The sequence below is a fragment of the Tachyglossus aculeatus genome, chromosome 1 (genome assembly GCF_015852505.1).
Source record: "Tachyglossus aculeatus isolate mTacAcu1 chromosome 1, mTacAcu1.pri, whole genome shotgun sequence".
Taxonomy (NCBI): domain Eukaryota; kingdom Metazoa; phylum Chordata; class Mammalia; order Monotremata; family Tachyglossidae; genus Tachyglossus; species Tachyglossus aculeatus.
The window spans coordinates 67,405,628-67,427,185 of record NC_052066.1 but is presented as its reverse complement, the minus strand read 5'-3'; the positions used below and the strand labels follow the sequence as shown (position 1 = coordinate 67,427,185).

At 46.3% G+C, this 21,558-nt stretch overlaps 1 non-coding gene across 1 annotated transcript; it reads right to left on the bottom strand.

The window, feature by feature from the left end:
* Positions 1-11,878: 11,878 nt before the first annotated feature.
* On the bottom strand, positions 11,879-11,952 carry TRNAI-AAU. Its single transcript has one exon. It is a non-coding gene; the product is annotated as a tRNA-Ile (tRNA).
* Between the last annotated feature and the right edge of the window lie 9,606 nt (positions 11,953-21,558).

Genomic DNA, 21,558 nt, shown 5'->3' with positions numbered 1-21,558 from the left:
TTGGGAAGTACAAGTTGGCAACATATAGAGACAGTCTCTACCCAACAGTGGGCTCACAGTCTAAAAGGGGGAGACAGAGAACAAAACCAAACATACTAACAAAATAAAATAAATAGAATAGATATGCACAAGTAAAATAAATAAATAAATAAATAGAGTAATAAATATGTACAAACATATATACATATATACAGGTGCTATGGGGAAGGGAAGGAGGTAAGATGGGGGGATGGAGAGGGGGACGAGGGGGAGAGGAAGGAAGGGGCTGAACTTCTCTCAAGATAATAATAATAATAATAATAACAATAATTACGGTACTTGTTAAGCACTTAACTCTGTGCAGAGCACAGAGCAGAGCAGACAGGCGGCGGAGGCGGGATCAGAACCCACGTCCTCTGACTCCCAAGCCCGTGCTCTTAGACTGTGCCGATGGGGTTGGAGTGGGAGATCGGCGAGGAGGAGGGAGAGAGCCTTGGACAAGACATCCAGGAATGAATGGGATGGGCAACCTTCAGTTTCTGTCAGCATCTGCCATGAGAATGGAGGGCCATGGCCCCCTCAGCAGCCGGGGCTGTCCGAATGCTGGGACTTTGGGTTTTCAGGCTGCGATGTGGTTCACATCAACTGGAGTAGCTTGAGCCCTCAAAGAGTTGTCAAGTGTCTATGAGATCAATTAATCATATGCCGACTTGTACCTCCCAAGCACTTAGTACAGTGCTCTGCACACAGTAAGCACTCAATAAATACAATTGAATGAATGAATGAATTTAATAATAATGGCATTTAGTAAGCACTTACTATGTGCAAAGCACTGTTCTAAGCGCTGGGGAGGTTACAAGGTGATCAGGTTGTCCCACGGGGGGCTCACAGTCTTAATCCCCATTTTACAGATGAGGGAACTGAGGCCCAAAGAAGTGACTTGCCCAAAGTCACACAGCTGACAATTGGCAGAGTCAGGATTTGAACCCATGACCTCTGACTCCAAAGCCCATGCTCTTTCCACTGAGCCACACTGCTTCTCATATTTACTGAGCACATACCTTGAGCATTACCTAAATTCATTCATTCATTCAGTCGTATTTGTTGAGTGCTTATTGTGTGCAGAGCAGTGTACTAAGTGCTTGGGAAGTACAAGTTGGCAACATATAGAGATGGTCCCTACCCAACAGCGGGCTCACAGTCTAGAAGAGGGAGACAGACAACGAAACAAAACATATTAAGAAAATAAAATAAATAGAATAAATATGTACAAGTAAAATAAATAAATAAATAGAGTAATAAATATGTACAAACATATATGCATATATACAGGTTATATCTACCCCAGGGCTTAGAACAATGCTTCATACGTAGTAAGCGCCTAGTGAGTACCATAATTATTATTATTGTTATCATGCTTGGGAGAGTCCATACAAGTTAGTTGTTGTGATCTCAGTACGCAAACGACTGGAGCCATCTAAGACCCCAGTGGATTCATTCATTCATTCATTCAATCGTATTTATTGAGCGCTTACTGTGTGCAGAGCACTGTACTAAGCACTTGGGAAGTACAAGTTGGCAACATAGTGAGACGGTCCCGACCCAACAACGGGCTCACGGTCTAGAAGGGGGAGACAGAGAACAAAACAGAACACGTGGGCAGGTGTCAAGTCATCAGAATAAATAGAAGTAAAGCTAGATGCGCATCAGGAGATGGATATTAAAATAAATTATTGTTACATACGTAAGTGCTGGGGGTCAGACCAGGAAGGGCAAATTTTCCCTAACATGTTGGTTAGTTCAATTCCCATTGCTTGCTCTGCATGGATAGGATTTGGGCTGGAACCAGGAACGGGTGAGAAACAGCGGGGCTTAGTAGAAAGAGCATGGGCCTCGGAGTCAGAAAGATTTGGGTTCTAATCCCAGCTCCGCCACTTGTCTGCTGTGTGACTTTGGGCAACTTACCTCTCTTCTCTGTACCTCAGTTCCCTCATCTGTAAAATAGGGATTAAGAATGTAAGCCCTATGTGGGACAGGGGCTGTGTCCAACCCTATAACCTTATATCTACCCTGGTGCTTAACAAATACCATTTAAAAAAAAAAGGGAAGTGGAAAGGACATGGGTAAAAGAAGCTGTATGCCCGTTCTGGCTTGAATGATTTGAAAGCGGATGCTTTTTATTTATTTTTTTTTCTTTTCTTATGGGTCCAGGGTGGTGAGGGTGGCAGGGAGAGGGCCTGGGCTCTACCACCGCTAAGGGTCAGGAACAAGGAGCAGACTTAATCTGAGCAAGGGGACAACCTGATCACCTTGTAGCCTCCCCAGCGCTTAGAACAGTGCTTTGCACATAGTAAGCGCTTAATAAATGCCATTATTATTATTATTATCAGCCCCCACAGAGGCCATGGCATAGCTGTGGGCTAGCCATGGTTCCTTCAGCTCCCGCAGTGAGCTGGCATGGCTCTGGGCAGAGGGCAGGCTCCTCTCTGGGGTCATCCTGGGGAGGACCAGCCTGCTCTCCTGCCCTCCCGCTCTTTCGGCCATCAGGATATGGTCTGGTTAGGCCCAGCCCGGCAGGGTTCCCTCGATCATTCCAGGCTGCTGTGTGAGCTTGGGTCTCTCCGCCACTGTGTTTTGAGAGGCCTTATCCATCCCCCGTCCCACACGCAGACCCTGGTCCTATTGAAGTGGCCGGGCACCTGTCAATGGCTTGGCCCCGCTGCCCTCACTCTGGTTTGAAAGTCAAAATTGACTTTCCGCACAGGCCGGACCCCTGCTTAGAGTTGACCTGGTTATGAAAATAGAAGCACAGACGTTTCCAACTTCGATCTTCTCCAATGTCTGCAGTGAGGTGAGTGAGGCCTTCATTCATTCATTCATTCATTCAATCGTATTTATTGAGCACTTACTGTGTGCAGAGCACTCTAGTAAGCGCTTGGGAAGTACAAGTTAACAACATATAGAGACGGTCCCTACCCAACAGCGGGCTCACAGTCTAGAAGGGGGAGACAGACAACAAAACAAAAAATATTAACAAAATAAAATAAATAGAAGACACATGTACAAGTAAAATAAATAAGTAAATAGAATAATAAATATGTACAAACATATATACATACATACAGGTGCTGTGGGGAGGGGAAGGAGGCAAGGCGGGTGAGGGGGAGGGGGAAGAGGGGGAGAAGAAGGAGGGGGCTCAGTCTGGGAAGGCCTCCTGGAGGAGGTGAGCTCTCAGTAGGGCTTTGAAGGGAGGAAGAGAGCTAGCTTGGCGGGTGTGCGGAGGGAGGGCATTCCAGGCCAGGGGGAGGATGTGGGCCGGAGGTCGATGTCAGGACAGGCGAGAACGAGGCACGGAGAGGAGGTTATTGGCACAGGAACGGAGGATGTGGGCTGGGCTGTAGAAGGAAAGAAGGGAGGTCAGGTAGGAGGGGGTGAGGGGATGGACAGCCTTGAAGCCGAGAATGAGGAGTTTTTGCCTGATACGTAAGTTGATTGGCAGCCACTGGAGATTTTTGAGGAGGGGAGTAACATGCCCAGAGCATTTCTGCACAAAGACGATCCGGGCAGCAGCGTGAAGTATAGAATGAAGTGGGGAGAAACAGGAGGATGGGAGATCAGAGAGGAGGCTGATGCAGTAATCCAGTCGGGATAGGATGAGAGGTTGAACGAGCAGGGTAGCGGTTTGGATGGAGAGGAAAGGGCGGATCTTGGTGATGTTGCGGAGGTGAGATCGGCAGGTTTTGGTGACGGATTGGATGTGAGGGGTGAAGGAGAGAGAGCGGAGTCGAGGATGACACCAAGGTTGCGGGCTTTTGAGACAGGAAGGATGGTAGTGCCGTCAACAGTAATGGGAAAGTCAGGGAGAGGGCAGGGTTTGGGAGGGAAGATAAGGAGTACTTATCCTTCCCTAACTAAGGCCTTCCCCAACTAAGTCCTTATTTCCCTTATCTGCTCTCTGCTAACCGTTGACTCTGAGGGCTGTGGGCCCCTTCAGCACTTTGATACCCAATTCAGCCCCACAGCATTTATATTCATATTGGATAGAGCACGGGCTTGGGAGTTAGAAGGACCTGGGTTCTAAACCCAGCTCTGCCACTTGTCTCCTGTATGACCTTGGGTAAATCACTTGGCTTCTCTGTGCCTCAATTACCTCAACTGTAAAATGGATTAAGACTGTGAGCCCCAGGTGGGACAGGGACTGTGCCCAACCTGATTTGCTTGTGTTCACCCCAGCACTCAGTACAGTCCCTGGCACATAGTAAGTACTTAATAAATACTGCAATTCTTCTTCTTCTTATTATTATACTATACTGTTTCTTCTCTCTGTAATTTCTTTAAATATCTGTCTCCCCTTCTAGACTGCAAGCTCCTCATGTGCAGGGATCCTGTCTATCAAATTCATTCAATCATATTTATTGAGTGCTTACTGTGTGCAGAGCACTGTACTAAGCGCTTGGGAAGTGCAAGTTGGCAACATATAGAGATGGTCCCTACCCAACAGTGGGCTCACAGTCTAGAAGGGGGGACAGACAACAAGATAAAACATATTAACAAAATAAAATAAATAGAATAAATATGTACAAATAAATAAATAAATAAATAGAGTAATAAATACATATATACAGGTGGTGTGGGGAGGGGAAGGAGGTAAGGCGGGGCTGTAGTCTGCTCTCCCAAGCACCTAGTCAGTCAGTCATATTTATTGAGTGCTTACTGTGCACAGAGCACTGTACTAAGCTCTTGGGAGAGTACAATACAATAATATAATAGACACATTCCCTGCCCACAATGAGGTGACAGTGTAGAGGGAGTGGCAGACATTAATATAAATAAATAAAATTACAGATATGTACATACGTGCTCTGGGTTTGGAAGGGGGAGATGAATAAAGGGAGCAAGTCAGGATGACACAGAAGGGAGTGGAAGAAAAGGAGAAGAGGGAAGGCCTCTTGGAGAAAATGTGGCTTCAATGAGGCTTGGAAGGAGGGGAGAGTAATTGCCTGTTGGATATGAAGAGCGAGGGCATTACAGGCCAGGGGCAGGACATGGACAGGAGGTCGGCGGTGAGATAGATGAGATGAGAAGTTTAGCGTTAGAGGAGCAAAGCGCAGTGCTCTCTGCCTACAGTCTTCTTCAAATGTCATCGAGTCATTTCCGACCCATAGCGGCTCCATGGACACACCCTCTTCAGGATGTCCATCTTCGATCATGAAGTCATTCTGGTATAGGTATCCATAGAGTTTTCTTGGTAAAGATACAGAAGTGGTTTACCCCTGTCTTCTTCCGTGCAGTAAAAATCTGAGGCTGTGTTCACAGTCAGCACTCAATAAATACCATTGATTGATTGATCGATTGATGTGCTGGGGTGAGAAGCATCTCAGTTCTCCACCGCCAGTTCTATCCATTCCCATCCCCAGCTCCAGCATAGTTGGGGATGGCCCCAGGGTCTCCACGGAGTGAGGCACTGCATAAAGTTAAACCAGCAGACAGTCTTTGCCCTCAAACATACGAACATGAGAAGAGTGGTGTAGACATCCTGTCAACTTAGAACAAACATTCACTTTAATAAAGGATTTACATTTTCTCAAAGATATGGGGCCAGTTGGTGTGTTGAATAGTGAGGACCATGGCCATCTAGGATAATAATAATAATAATAATAATATTTATTAAGCACTTATTATGTGCCAAGCACTATACTAAGAGAGACAGGGCAAGAGAAAATGATCATCTCGCTTCATTTCAGGCTCGGGGTAGGGCAATTAACTTAGCACTTTTTGGGTGAACGACATTGAATTAGTATTAAAACTATAAGATTAGGAGGCAGGGGAATAAGTGGGATGAAGGGAAAGAGCTGATTTGCAAAAGTGATGAATTCTGGTAAGGTAACAGTTTCAGTGTCTCTCAACATTATTAGCTAGGCCTTCAAGCCCAGCGCCTCAGCAGAACCCACATATTCAAGACATCACTAAATCCTGCCCGTTCTACCTTCAGAACATTGCTAAAATCCACCCCTTCCTCTCCATTCAAACTGCTACCATATTAACACCACCACTTATCCTATCCTGCCTTGATCATTGTATCAGCCTCCTTGTCCCTGTCTCCTGACTCTCCCCAATCCAGTCCATACTCCATTCTGCCACCCGAATCATTTTCCTTCAGAAACATTTCCCCACTCCTCAAGAAACTCCAGTGGTTGCCCATCCACCTCCATATCAAACAAAAACTCCTCACTATTGGCTTTAAAGCACTCAGTCATCTTGCCCTCTCCTACCTCACCTCACCACTCTCCTTCTACAAACCCAGCCAGCATACTTCGTTCCTCTAATGCTAACCTCTCACTGTACCTTGATCTTGTCTATCTCGACGCCGACCTCTCGTCCATATCATATCTGTAGCCTGGAATGCCCTTCCTCCTCCTATCAGACAGATAATTGCTCTCCCCCACTTCGCAGCCTTATTGAAGACACATATCCTCCAAGAAGCCTTCCCTGATTAAGCACACCTCTCCTCTTCTCCCACTCCCTTCTGCGTCACCCTTACTTGCTCCTTTCATTCATTCTCCCTCCCATCCCCACAGCATATATCTGTATATATCTGGTATTTATTTATTTATATTAATGTTTGTTCCCCCTCTAGACTATGAGCTCCTTGTGGGCATTCATTCATTCATTCATTCAATCGTATTTATTGAGCGCTTACTGTGTGCAGAGCACTGTACTAAGCGCTTGGGAAGTACAAGTTGGCAACATATAGAGACGGTCCCTACCTAACAGCGGGCTCACAGTCTAGAAGGGGGACACAGACAACAAAACAAAACATGTGGACAGGTGTCAAGTCATCAGAACAAACACAACTGAAGCTAATGTTGCTATATTATATCTTTTAGACTGTGAGCCCACTGTTGGGTAGGGACTGTCTCTATATGTTGCCAACTTGTACTTCCCAAGCACTTAGTCCAGTGCTCTGCACACAGTAAGCACTCAATAAATATGATTGATTGATTGATTGATTATATTGTACTCTCCCAGGTGCATAGATCAGTGTTTTGCACAGAGTAAGCGCTCAGAAAATATGATTGAATGAATGAATCAGTCAATCATATTTATTGAGTGCTTACTTGTGTGCAGAGCACTGTACTAAGCACTTGGGAAGTACAAGTTGGCAACATATAGAGATGGTCCCTACCCAACAGTGGGCTCATGTTAATAGAGTGGGTAGGTTCTGGACAGATCTTTAAGTACTCATTTTTGGTGGGCACAAGGAGACGGGATGTGCCTGGCCACATAAATGTCTATTGCAAACTTCCTCTCCTGCTTTCCCTCCATCTGTTTTTCGTTGTTGCAACTGCTTAGACGGTGCCCAGGGGAGGCAGAGGAGGGAGGGTGCTGACAGGAGAAGCGATGTGCACGCGTCCACAGGGACTGTCCTTGTCCTTCTGTCTGTCACAACAGGCCTTCCCAGACTGAGCCCCCTCCTTCCTCTCCCCCTTCCCATCCCCCCAACCCTACCTCCTTCCCCTCCCCACAGCACCTGTATATATGTTTGTACAGATTTATTACTCTATTTATTTTATTTGTACATATTTACATATTCTATTAATTTTATTCTGTTAGTATGTTTTGTTTTGTTGTCTATATCCCCCTTCTAGATTGTGAGCCCGCTGTTGGGTAGGGACCGTCTCTATACGTTGCACTTCCCAAGCGCTTAGTCCAGTGCTCTGCACACAGTAAGCGCTCAATAAATACGATTGAATGAATGAATGAGTGAACAGCTTCCAGGGAGGTGGGAGTTGGGATGGGGGCTACCGACGGTGACGAGACCCTGAGTCTCCCCTCATTTCACCTCACTTAGAGTGAGGTCTTCTGGAACCTAAGAGGAGGTCACCTGCAGCAAGTATCAAGCTTGTCACACCCTTGGCACAGGAAAGTGGAAAGAGGATAGGAACTAGGAGCTCTGTCCCTTAGGGGAGGATTATTATTAGTGATATTTGTTAAGCATTTGACCAATTGACTGACTGGTATTTGTGAAGTGCTTACTCTGTCTCCCCCTTTTAGATTGTGAGCCCACTGTTGGGTAGGGACTGTCTCTATATGTTACCAACTTGTACTTCCCAAGTGCTTAGTACAGTGCTCTGCACACAGTAAGCGCTCAATAAATGCAATTGATTGATTGATTGATGTGCCAGGCACTATGCTAAGCACTGGGGTAGAAGCAGCATGGCTCAGTGGAAAGAGCCCGGGCTTTGGAGTCAGAGGTCATGGGTTCAAATCCCAGCTCTGCCGTTTGTCAGCTGTGTGACTTTGGGCAAGTCACTTCACTTCTCTGTGCCTCAGTTCCCTCATCTGTAAAATGGGGATTAATATTGTGAGCCCCACATGGGACAACCTGATCACCTTGTAACCTCCCCAGCGCTTAGAACAGTGCATTGCACATAGTAAGCGCTTAATAAATGCCATTATTATTATTATTATTACAAGATAATCAGGTCAGACACAGTGTCTGTTCATTCATTCATTCAATCGTATTTATTGAGCGCTTACTGTTTGCAGAGCACTGTACTAAGCGCTTGGGAAGAACAAGTTGGCAACATACAGAGACGGTCATTCATTCAATTGTATTTATTGAGCGCTTACTGTGTGCAGAGCACTGTACTAAGCGCTTGGGAATTACAAGTTGGCAACATATAGAGACAGTCCCTACCCAACAGCGGGCTCACAGTCTAGAGTTCTGTCTTGAACATGTTTGAAATGTTAGTGGGACATCCACGTAGAGATGTCTTGAAGGCAGGAGGAAATGCGAGACTGCAGAGAGGGAGAGAGATCAGGGCTGGAGATTTAGATTTGGGAATAAACCACATAGAAGTGGTAGTTGAAGCCAATGGGAGTGAATGAGTTTTCAAGGGAGTGGGTGTAAATGGAGAATAGAAGGGGACCCAGAACTGAGCCTTGAGAGACTCCCACAGTTAAAGAATGGAAGGCAGAGGAGGAGCCCACGAAAGAGACGGAGAACAAAGAAAAGGGTGGATTCTAGAGATGCTGTGAAGGATTGACAGGATTTGTGACACACTGAATATGTGAGTTGAGGCAAGTCAAATGATGTCCTTGAAATCGTTAACAGATCGAAGTCGAGGGTAATGCCAAGGTTACAGGCTTGCAATTTGGGGAGGGTGGCGGTGTTGTCTACAGTGATAAGAAGGTCAGAGGGAGGACAGGGTTTGGGTGGGATGATGAGTTCTGTTTTGGACATGTATAGTTTGAGGTGTCAGGGGGACATCCAAGTACAGGTGTTCTGAAGGCAGGAGAAAATCAGAGACTGCAGAGCAGAGTGGCCAGGGCTGGAGATAATAATAATAACGATAGTGTTTGCTATGTGCTTTCTTTGTACCAGGCACTGTTCTAAGCACTGGAGTAGGTACAAGACAATCGGGTTGGACACAGTCCCTGTCCCACATAGGGCTCACAGTCCCAATCCCCATCCTACAGATGAAGGAACTGAGGCACAGGGAATTATTATTATTATTATTATCCGCCCTTTTACAGATGACAGAACTGAGGCATAGAGAAGTGAAGTGACTTGGCCAAAGTCACACACCAGACAAGCAGCAGAGCAAGGATTAGAACCCATGACCTTCTGACTTCCAGGCTTGTGCTCCAGCCACTAGGCCATGCTGCCTAGACTTGGGAATGATCCATATAGAGATGGTCCCTCCCCAACAATGGGCTCACAGTCTAGAACGGGGAGACAGAGAACAAAACAAAATATGTTAACAAAATAAAATTAATAGAATAAATATGTACAAGTAAAATAGAGTAATAAATACGTACAAACATATGTACATATATACAGGTGCTGTGGGGAGGGGAAGGAGGTAAGGCAGGGGGGATGGGGATGTTCCACCTAGGGCTCTTCATTCCCATTTTATGGTTGCATCTACTATGTGTCAAGCACTGTACTAAGTGCTGCAGTAGATGCAAGACAACCAGGTCTCACACGGGGCTCAGACTAAGTAGGAGGGAGAACAGGGCTTGAATCCCCATTTTGCAGATGAGGGAACTGAGGCACAGAGAAGTTAAGTGACTTGCCCAAGGTCATACAGCAGGTATGTGGTGAAGCCCGAATAAAAGGTCATGTGTAGCCATGAAGATCTGCTGGAATGGAAACGGGGTCAATAACTGTGGTATTTGTTAAGTGCGTACTATGTGCAACTTGTACTTCCCAAGCGCTTAGTCCAGTGCTCTGCACACAGTAAACACTCAATAAATACGATTGAATGAATGAATGAATGTGCAGAGAAGCAACATGGCCTAGTGGATTGAGCACGGGCCTGGGATTCAGAAGGACCTGGGTTCTAATCCCGGCCCTGTCGCTTGTCTGCTGTATGACCATGCACAAGTCATTTCACTTCTCTGTTTCCTCATCTGTAAAATGGAGATTAAAAATGTGAGCCCCATGTTGGACAGTTGTACTAAGCGCTTAGTACAGTGCTCTGCACACAGTAAGCGCTCAATAAATATAATTGAATGAATGAATGACAGGGACTTGGTCCGACCTAATAATGATGGCATTTATGAAGCGTTTACTATATGCAAAGCACTGTTATAAGCACAATGGAGGTTACAAGGTGATCAGGTTGTCCCAAGGGGGACTCACAGTCTTAATTCCCATTTTACAGATGAGGGAACTGAGGCAAAGAGAAGTGAAGTGACTTGCCCAAAGTCACACAGCTGACAACTGGCAGAGTCAGGATTTGAACCCATGAACTCTGATTCCAAAGCCCGGGCTCTTTCCACTGAGCCATGCAGCTTCTCAAAACAACCTGGTTATTTTGCATATACTCCAGCTTGTACCTACCCCAGTGTTTGTACAGTGCCTGGCACGTAGTAAGCACTTAACAAATACCATAAGAAAATCACTGTACTAAGCTCTAGGATAGATACTTAATAATAATAATAATGGCATTTATTAAGCACTTACTATGTGCAAAGTGCTGTTCTAAGCACTGGGGAGGTTACAAGGAGATCAGGTTGTCCCACGGGGGGCTCACAGACTTAATCCCTATTTTACAGATGAGGGAACTGAGGTCCAGAGAAGTGAAGTGACTTGCCCAAAGTCACACAGCTGACAATTGGTGGAGCCGGGATTTGAACCCATGACCCCTGACTCCAAAGCCCGGGCTCTTTCCACTGAGCCACGCTGCTTCTCTAGATACCTAGATATAAACCAGATATACCTAGATATATATATATATATATATATATATATACATATACATATATATATATATATATATACCTAGATATATACCAGTTACCTAGATACTTCTAGGGTAGGAAAGCAGCATGGCCTAGTGGATAGGGAAGGACCTGGGTTCTAATCCTGGTTCCACCACTTGTCTGCTGTGTGACCTTGGGCAAGTCACTTTATTTCTCTGTACCTCAGTTACTTCATCAGAAAAATGAGTTTTAAGACTGTGCGCCCCAAGGCGGACAGGGACTGTGTCCAACCTGATTACCTTGTAGCTACCCCAATGCTTAGCACAGTGCTTGAATCATAGTAACCACTTAACAAATACCATCATCTCTTTTGTTATGAGGAGTAAATACCTAAATAATGTAAGGTAATAATAATAATAATAATAATAATGGCATGTATTAAGCGCTTACTATGTGCAACACACTGTTCTAAGTGCTGGGGAGGCTACAAAGTGATCAGGTTGTCCCACAGGGGGCTCACAGTCAAGCCCCATTTTACAGGTGAGGTAACTGAGGCCCAGAGAAGTTAACTGACTTGCCCAAAGTCACAGAGCTGACAACTGGCAGAGCCAGGATTTGAACCCATGTCCTCTGACTCCAAAGCCCGGGCTCTTTCCACTGAGCCATGCTGCTTCTCTAAGAGGAGTGACCCGCATGGGGGTCGAACCCACAACCTTGGCGTTATTAGCACCACACTCTAACCAACTGAGCTAACCAGCCCGACAAGGTACTGTGGTAATAAAAAAACAAGAACCACCTAGAAACACCCTCTAGGCTATGAGCTCCCTGTGGGCAGGGATTGTCTCTCTATTGCTGTATTGTACTTTCCCAAGAGCTTAGAACAATCAATCAATCAATCAATCGTATTTATTGAGCGCTTACTGTGTGCAGAGCACTGTACTAAGCACTTGGGAAGGACAAGTTGGCAACATATAGAGACAGTCCCTACCCAACAGTGGGCTCACAGTCTAAAAGACAGCGCTCTACACGCAGTAAGTGCTCAATAAATACGATTGAATGAACGAATGAATGAATGGGTTCTAATCCTGGCTCCACCGCTTGTCTGCTGAGTGACTTTGGGAAAGTCACTTCATTTCTCTGGGCCTCAGTTACCTCATCTGTAAAATGGAGATTGAGACTGTGAACCCCACGTAGGACAGGGACTGTGTCCAACCTGATTTACTTGTATCCACCCCGGCGATTAGTACAGTGCCTGGCACACAGGAAGTGCTTAACAAATACCGCAATTATTATTAGAACCCAGATCCTCTGACACCCAGGCCCGAGCTCTTTCCATCAGGCCACACTGCTTCCCCTTCGTCTATTCATTCAGTCGTATGTATTGAGCGCTTACTGTGTGCAGAGCACTGGACTAAGCGCTTGGGAGGAATCAGGTTGGACATAGTCCATGTCCCACTTGGAGCTCACTGTCTCAATCCCCATTTCAGTGCTGGGTTCTTTTAGACTGTGAGCCTGCTGTTGGGCAGGGACTGTCTCTATATGTTGCCAACTTGTACTTCCCAAGCGCTTAGTACAGTGCTCTGCATACAGTAAGCGCTCAATAAATACGATTGATGATGATTTTACAGGTGACGTAACTGAGGCCCAGAGAAGTGAAGTGACTTGCCCAAGGTCACACAGCAGACACGTGGCGGAGCTGGGATTACCGCCCCCCACAGTGCTTAGAACAGTGCTTTGCACATAGTAAGCGCTTAACAAATGCCATTATTATTATTATTATTATTATTATTATCATTATTATTATTATTCTGACGCCCAGGCCCGGGCTTTATCCACTAGGCCAGGCCGTTTCCCAGAAAGTCTGTAGATTTGGTGATAGACTAATAGATAGATTTGTAGATTTAGTTTGTAGATATATCATCCACACGGTTTGGTGATAGACTAAAAACAGGGCCTGAAGCGGAGGAAAGAATCAAGAATAGCACCAAGCCTGCAGACTTCGGAGACGGGGAAGAGGTTGGTCGGGTCGCAAGTGATGGGAAAGTTAGGTGGAAGAAAGGATGTGCATTTAGCTTTAATTCTATTTATTCTGATGACTTGACACCTGTTCACATGTTTTGTTTTGTTGTCTGTCTCCCCCTTCTAGACCCTGAGCCCGTTGTTGGGTAGGAACTGTCTCTGTATGTTGCCGACTTGTCCTTCCCAAGAGCTTAGTACAGTGCTCTGCACACAGTAAGCGCTCAATAAATATGATTGAATGAATGAATTAGGACTGCCAAATGTCTCACTTTGGGCTGAGAGGGGCAGGGGGTGGCAGGGAGAGTGAGAACCCAGGGCTGCTCAGGCTCAAGCAATCAATCAATCAATCAATCGTATTTATTGAGTGCTTACTGTGTGCAGAGCACTGTACTAAGCGCTTGGGAAGTACAAGTTGGCAACCTATAGAGACAGTCCCTACCCAACAGTGGGCTCACAGTCTAAAAGACTGCTAAGTGTTAAGTGCAAGCAGAGAAACAACAGCAGAGTACAGTGCCTGGTACAGAGTAAGCACTTAACAATTACCATTACTGAAGCAGTGTGGCTCAGTGGAAAGAGCCCGGGCTTTTATTTTGTCTATTTATTTTATTTTGCAATTGATTTTATTTTGTTAGTATGTTTGGTTTTGTTCTCTGTCTCCCCCTTCTAGACTGTGAGCCCACTGTTGGGTGGGGACTGTCTCTATATGTTGCCAACTTGTACTTCCCAAGCGCTTAGCACAGTGCTCTGCACACAGGAAGCACTCAATAAATACGATTGATTGATTGAGAGTCAGAGGTCATGGGTTCTAATCCCAGCTCTGCCGCTTATCTGCTGGGTGACTTTGGGCAAGTCACTTCACTTCTCTGGGCCTCAGTTACCTCAGCTGGAAAATGGGGATTAAAACTGTGAGCCCCATGTGGGAAAACCTGATTACCCTGTGTCTACCCCAGTGCTAAGAACAGTGCTTGGCACATAGTAAGCACTTAAGAAATACCAACATTATTATTATTATTATTATTATTATTATTATTATTATTATTATTTAAAAAAGCCAAGCTGAGCAGAGTAACAGGCAGCCCTTTTGGAGTCCTTGACCCCACCCACCCTGGGGAGGTCGGCAGGCTTGTCCAGCCCCAGGGCTCTGGGCTGGGCAGGATTGTGGGGGAGGGCCTGGATAGTGTGTGTGTATGTGTGTGTGTGTGTGTGTGCATATGTGTTTGTGTGGGTGTATGGTGGGGCCATATGAATGATGTGTCTAAGTTCAGGTGTGTGTGTTAGTGTGTATGTAATAATAATAATAATAATAATGATGGTATTTGTTAAGCGCTTACTATGTGCACAGCACTGTTCTAAGCGCTGGGGAGGACAAGGTAATCAGGTTGTCCCACGTGTGGCTCACAGTCTTAATCCCTATTTTACAGATGAGGTAACTGAGGCACAGAGAAGTCAAGTGACTTGCCCAAAGTCACACAGCTGACAATTGGCAGAGCCGGGATTTGAACCCATGACCTCTGACTCCCAAGCCTGTGCTCTTTCCATTGAGCCACACTGCAGTATGAATGGTGTATCTTGGTTCCAGTGTGTGTGTGTGTGTGTGTGTGTGTGTGTGTGTGCGCGCGCGCGCGCACGTGGGTGCGCATGTGTGTGTGTTTTTGTGCATGTGTTGGGGCTGTTTGAATGGTGTTTCTAGGTTCTGGGTGTGTGTGTGTATGTGTGTGGTGGGGCAGTATGAATGGTGTGTCTAGGTTCTCCTGTGTGTGTGTGGTGGGGCAGTATGAATGATGTGTCTGGATTGTGGGGTGTGTGTGTGTGCATGTGTGTGTGAAGGGACAGTATTATAATAATAATAATGGCATTTTATTAAGCGCTTACTATGTGCAAAGCACTATTCTAAGCGCTGGGGAGGTTACAAGGATATCAAGTTGTCCCACAGGGGGCTCACAGTCTTCATCCCCATTTTACAGATGGGGGAATGGAGGCCCAGAGAAGTGAAGTGACTTACCCAACGTCACACAGCTGACAAATGGCAGAACCGGCACTCGAACCCATGACCCCTGACTCCAAAGCCCGGGCTCTTTCCACTGAGCCATGCTGCTTCCCTATGAAAGATGTATCTAGGTTCCTGTGTGTGGATGTGTGGATGTGTTTCGGGGCAGTACGAATGATGTGTCTAGGTTCTGGTGTGTTTGTGTGTGTGTGTGTTGGGGAAATATGAATGGTATGTCTAGGTTCTGGTGTGTGTGTGTGTATGGGCAGTATGAATGATGTGTCTAGGTTCTGGGATGCGTATGGGTGTGTGTGTGTGTGTTGGGGCAGTATGAATGGTGGGTCTAGGTTCTTGTGTGTGTGTGTGTTGGGGCAGTATGAATGGTGTGTCTGGATTGTGGGGTGTGTGTGTGCGTGTGTGTGTGAAGGGACAGTATGAAAGATGTATCTAGGTTCCAGTGTGTGGATGTGTGGATGTGTTTCGGGGCAGTACGAATGATGTGTCTAGGTTCTGGGGTGTGTGTGTATGTGTGTGTGTGTGTTGGGGAAGTATGAATGGTATGTCTAGGGTCTGATGTGTGTGTATGGGCAGTATGAATGATGTGTCTAGGTTCTGGGATGCGTATGGGTGTGTGTGTGTGTTGGGGCAGTGTGAATGGTGGGTCTAGGTTCTCATGTGTGTGTGTGTTGGGGCAGTATGAATGGTGTGTCTGGATTGTGGGGTGTGTGTGTGCATGTGTGTGTGAAGGGACAGTATGAAAGATGTATCTAGGTTCCAGTGTGTGGATGTGTGGATGTGTGGATGTGTTTCGGGGCAGTACAAATGATGTGTCTAGGTTGTGTGTGTGTGTGTGTGTGTGTGTGTGTGTGTGTGTGTTGGGGAAGTATGAATGGTATGTCTAGGTTCTGATGTGTGTGTGTGTATGGGCAGTATGAATGATGTGTCTAGGTTCTGGGATGCGTAGGGGTGTGTGTGTGTGTGTTTTTGGGCAGTATGAACTATGTTTCTAGGTTCTGGGTGTGTGTGTGTATGTGTGTGTATATGTGTGAGTGTGTGTTGGGGAAATATTAATGGTATGCCTAGGTTCTGGTGTGTGTGTATTTATGGGCAGTATGAATGATTCATTCACTCATTCATTCAATCATATTTATTGAGCGCTTACTGTGTGCAGAGCACTGGACTAAGCACTTGGGAAGTACAAGTTGGCAACGTAGAGAGATGATCCCTACCCAACAGTGGGCTCACAGTCTAGAAGGGGGAGACAGACAACAAAACAAAATAAATGCCATCATTATTATTATTATTCATTCATTCATTCAATCAATCAATCAATCAATCATATTTATTGAGCACTTACTGTGCGCAGAGCACTGTACTAAGCACTTGAGAAGTCCAAGTTGGCAACATCTAGAGACGGTCCCTACCCAACAGCGTTCTCACAGTCTAGAAGGGGGCGACAGACAACAAAACAAAACATGTGGACAGGTGTCAAGTCGCCTGAATAAATAGAAATAAAGCTAAATGCACATTGTTAACAAAATAAATAGAATAGTAAATATGTACGAGTAAAATAAACAGAGTGATAAATCTATGTGTCTAGGTTCTGGGGTGTGTCTGGGTGTGTGTGTTGGGGCAGTATGAGTGATGCGTCTGTATTCTGGGTGTGTATGTGTGCGTGTGTGTGTGTTGGGGCAGTACGAATGGTATGTCTAGGTTCTGGAGTGTGTGTTGGGGCCAAAGAGCAGAGAAAATTTTATTGATTGCCACAGTAGAAGGTACAGTGTCCACAGCCTGTGGGCAAAAGAATAGCACCCTAAGACACAAAATAATAATAATAATAATGATAATAATAATAATAATGGTATTTGTTAAGCGCTTACTATGTTCAAAGCACTGTTCTAAGCGCTGAGTAACTGTAACAAGTAATGAACAAAATGCCAGTGGCTACAAGTAAATTAGTTGCAAAATCCTTTTGTAGTATGTAGTGTGTGAGCGCTCCCCTCCTCCAGGAGGCCTTCCCAGACTGAGCCCCCTTTTTCCTCTCATCAATCAATCAATCAATCAATCAATCATATTTATTGAGTGCTTACTGTGTGCACAGCACTGTACTAAGCACTTGGGAAGTACAAGCTGGCAACATATAGAGACGGTCCCTACCCAACAGTGGGCTCACAGTCTAAAAACCAAACATACTAACAAAATATTAGTATTTTGTTATCCCATCCCCCCTGCCCTACCTCCTTCCCCTTCCCACAGCATCTGTATATATGTTTGCACAGATTTATTACTCTATTTTACTTTTACATATTCACTATTCTATTTTGTTAATGATGCGCATCTGGCTTTATCTCTACTTATTCTGATGACTTGTCACTTGTCCATATGTTTTGTTTTGTTGCGTCTCCCCCTCCTAGACTGTGAGCCCGTTGTTGGGTAGGGACCGTCTCTATATGTTGCCGACTTGTACTTCCCAAACGCTTAGTACAGTGCTCTGCACACAGTAAGTGCTCAGTAAATAGGAGAAGCAGTGTGGCTCAGTGGAAAGAGCACGGGTTTTGGAGTCAGAGGTCATGGGTTCAAATCCCGGCTCTGCCAATTGTCAGCTGTGTGACTTTGGGCAAGTCACTCAACTTCTCTGTGCCTCAGTTACCTCATCTGTAAAATGGGGAGTAAGACTGTGAGCCCCCCGTGGGACAACCTGATCACCTTGTCACCCCTCCAGAGCTTAGAACAGTGCTTTGCACATAGTAAGCGCTTAATAAATGCCATTATTATTATTATTATTATTATTACGATTGAATGAATGAATGTGTCTAGGTTCTGGTGGGTGGATATTTGTGCAGTCACGCATGCATCTATATGTGTGTGCAGCGTGCTTCAGTGGAAAGAGCCCGCGCTTTGGAGTCCGAGGTTATGGGCTCAAATCCCGACTCCACCAACTGTTGGCTGTGTGACTTTGGGCAAGCCACTTCACTTCTCTGGGCCTCAGTTCCCTCATCTGTAAAATGGGGATTAAAAGTGTGAGCCCCCCGTGGGACAACCTGATCACCTTGTAAACTCCTCAGTGCTTGGAACAGTGCTTTGCACCTAGTAAGCGCTTAATAAATGCCATTATTATTATTATTATTATTATTATTATTACGATTGAATGAATGAATTAATCTGTCTAGGTTCTGATGGGTGGATATTTGTGTGGTTGCGCAAGCGTCTATATGTGTGTGCAGCGTGGTTCAGTGGAAAGAGCCCGGGCTTAGGACTCAGAGGTCATGGGCTCAAATCCCGACTCCGCCAATTGTCGGCTGTGTGACTTTGGGCAAGTCACTTCACTTCTCTGGGCCTCAGTTCCCTCATCTGTAAAATGGGGACTAAAACTGTGAGCCCCCCATGGGACAACCTGATCACCTTGTAACCTCCCCAGTGCTTAGAACAGTGCTTTGCACCTAGTAAGCGCTTAATAAATGCCATTATTATTATTATTATTATTATTATTATTACGATTGAATGAATGAATGAATGTGTCTAGGTTCTGATGGGTGGATATTTGTGTGGTCGCACATGCGTCTATATATGTGTGCAGCATGGTTCAGTGGAAAGAGCCCGGGCTTTGGAGTCCGAGGTCATGGGTTCAAATCCTAACTCCGCCAACTGTCGGCTGTGTGACTTTGGGCAGGTCACTTCACTTCTCTGGGCCTCAGTTACCTCATCTGTAAAACGGGGACTAAAACTGTGAGCCCCCCATGGGACAACCTGATCACCTTGTAACCTCCCCAGCGCTTAGAACAGTGCTTTGCACCTAGTAAGCGCTTAACAAATACCATCATTATTATTCATTCATTCATTCAATCGTATTTATTGAGCGCTTACTGTGTGTAGAGTCCAGTGGGTTTATGCCCACGTTCTGCTCTCTGTCTGTGCCGGTCCCACAGGCCTCTTTGGTCCCACCCCGCTCCAAAAATCTGGTCACTTCATCCCTCCCACACTCCCATTTCTCTCCCACGCGTGACCCACCCTCCCTCCGCATTCCCCGCGGGCAGCGGAAGGCCCAGGCCGGGCAGGCCAAGATAGGGCCAGGGCCCGGCCAAGGAGGGGGCAAAGACTTGTCTCCCGGCGAAACCCCTCTTGTGGGCTAATCAGCAGATGCCAACTTGTACTTCCCAAGCGCTTAGTACAGTGCTCTGCACACAGTAAGCGCTCAATAAATACGATTGAATGAATGAATGAATAATGATAATGATGATGGTGTTTGTTAAGCGCTTACTATGTGTAAAGCACTGTTCTAAGCACTGGGGGGATATAAGGTGGGGCTCACAGTCATTCATTCAGCACTTACTGTGTCCACAGCACTGTACTAAGTGGTTGGGAAGTACAAGTCGGCAACAGATAGAGACGGTCCCTACCCAACAACGGGCTCACAGTCTAGAAGGTCTTAATCCCCATTTGACAGATGGGGTAACTGAGGCCCAGAGAAGGGATGTGACTTGCCCAAAGTCACACAGCCAACAAGGGGCAGGGACAGAATTAGAACCCATGACCTCTGACTCCCAAGCCTGTTCTCTTTCCACTGAGCCAACGGGCTCACAGTCTAGAAGGTCTTAATCCCCATTTGACAGATGGGGTAACTGAGGCCCAGAGAAGGGATGTGACTTGCCCAAAGTCACACAGCCAACAAGGGGCAGAGACAGAATTAGAACCCATGACCTCTGACTCCCAAGCCTGTTCTCTTTCCACTGAGCCACGGCTGCTGGGCGGGTTCTCTCCCCCACCCACCCGCCTCCCTCCCGCCAATTGTCGAAGCCATCCTCCCCAGCGGTCGTGCGATGGGGCTGGAGCGGGACGGGGATGAAGGTGAGGAGATGGTTGGGAGAAAAAAGCTGAGCAGTGAGACAAGGGAAGCAGCGTGGCCTAGTGGGAAGAACATAGGCCAAAGTGCCCGAGGATCTGGATTCTAATTCTGCCTCCATGACTTGTCTGCTGTATGAACTTGGACTAGTCATTTCTCTGTGCTTCAGTTTCCTCAACGGCAAAATGGGGATTCAATCCCTGTTCTCCCTCCTGCTTGGGCTCTGAGCCCCATGTGGGTCCAGTTCTGTCAGATCTAACCTAAGCACTTAGAACAGTGCTTGACATATATTAATTCATTCAATCATATTTATTGAGCACTTACTGTGTGCCGAGCCCTGAACTAAGCACTTGAAAAGTATAATAATAATAATAATGATGGCATTTACTAAACACTTACTATGTGCAAAGCACTGTTCTAAGCACTGGGGAGGTTACAGGGTGATCAGGTTGTCCCACGGGGGGCTCGCAGTCTTAATCCCCATTTTCCAGATGAGGTCACTGAGGCCCAGAGAGGTTAAGTGACTTGCCCAAAGTCACACAGCTGACAATTGGCAGAGCCGGGATTTGAACCCATGACCTCTGACTCCAAAGCCCTTGCTCTGTCCACTGAGCCACGCTGCTTCTCAATACAGCACTAAAGAGAGAAAATCCTGCCCACAACAGGCTCACAGTCTAGAGGAGGGGAGACAGCTCTGGTGTAGGTGGATAGAGAATGGGGCTGGGACTCAGAAGGTCTTGGGTTCTAATCATCATCAATCGTATTTATTAAGCGCTTACTATGTGCAGAGCACTGTACTAAGCGCTTAATCCTTGCTCTGCCACTTGTCTGCTGTGCGACCTTAGGCAAGTCACTTCACTTGCCTATGCCTCGGTTACCTCATCTGGAAACTGGGGACTGAGACTCGGACAGGGGCTGTGTCCAACCCGATTTGCCCGTATCCATCCCAGCGCTTAGCACAGCGCCTGACACGTAGTAAACACGTAACAAACACCACAGTTATTATTAACAAACACCATTAAAGAAATAAGGGGTGAGGGGAAAGGGGTGGGAGGAGAGGAGGCTGGAGGAAGAATGAGGATGTGGAGGGAGGAAGAGGAAGGGTTGAGGGGAAGGGGGAGGCAGAGAGGAATTGGAACCTCACATCATCATCATCAATCGTATTTATTGAGCGCTTACTATGTGCAGAGCACTGTACTAAGCGCTTGGGAAGTACAAATTGGCAACATATAGAGACAGTCCCTACCCAACAGTGGGCTCACAGTCTAAAAGACTCACAGCCCCCGCTTGGTTGATCCGCCCTCGGAGGCTCACTGAGGGGGAGCAATTAAGGTAGAGGCCTGTCTGTTTTCCAGCTGCTTCACCGCTCTTCGGCCATTGCAGCTTCCTCTGAGTGTCTGCTGCCGGTTTGAGTGTCTCTGTCCTCGTCCATTGCAATTTCGCCTGGACTTCTCCGGCCTCATCCACTAAACCCCCGGCCCTCAGCTTAGGTCCGAGCGTCCGTGTGACTCAGCCGCTC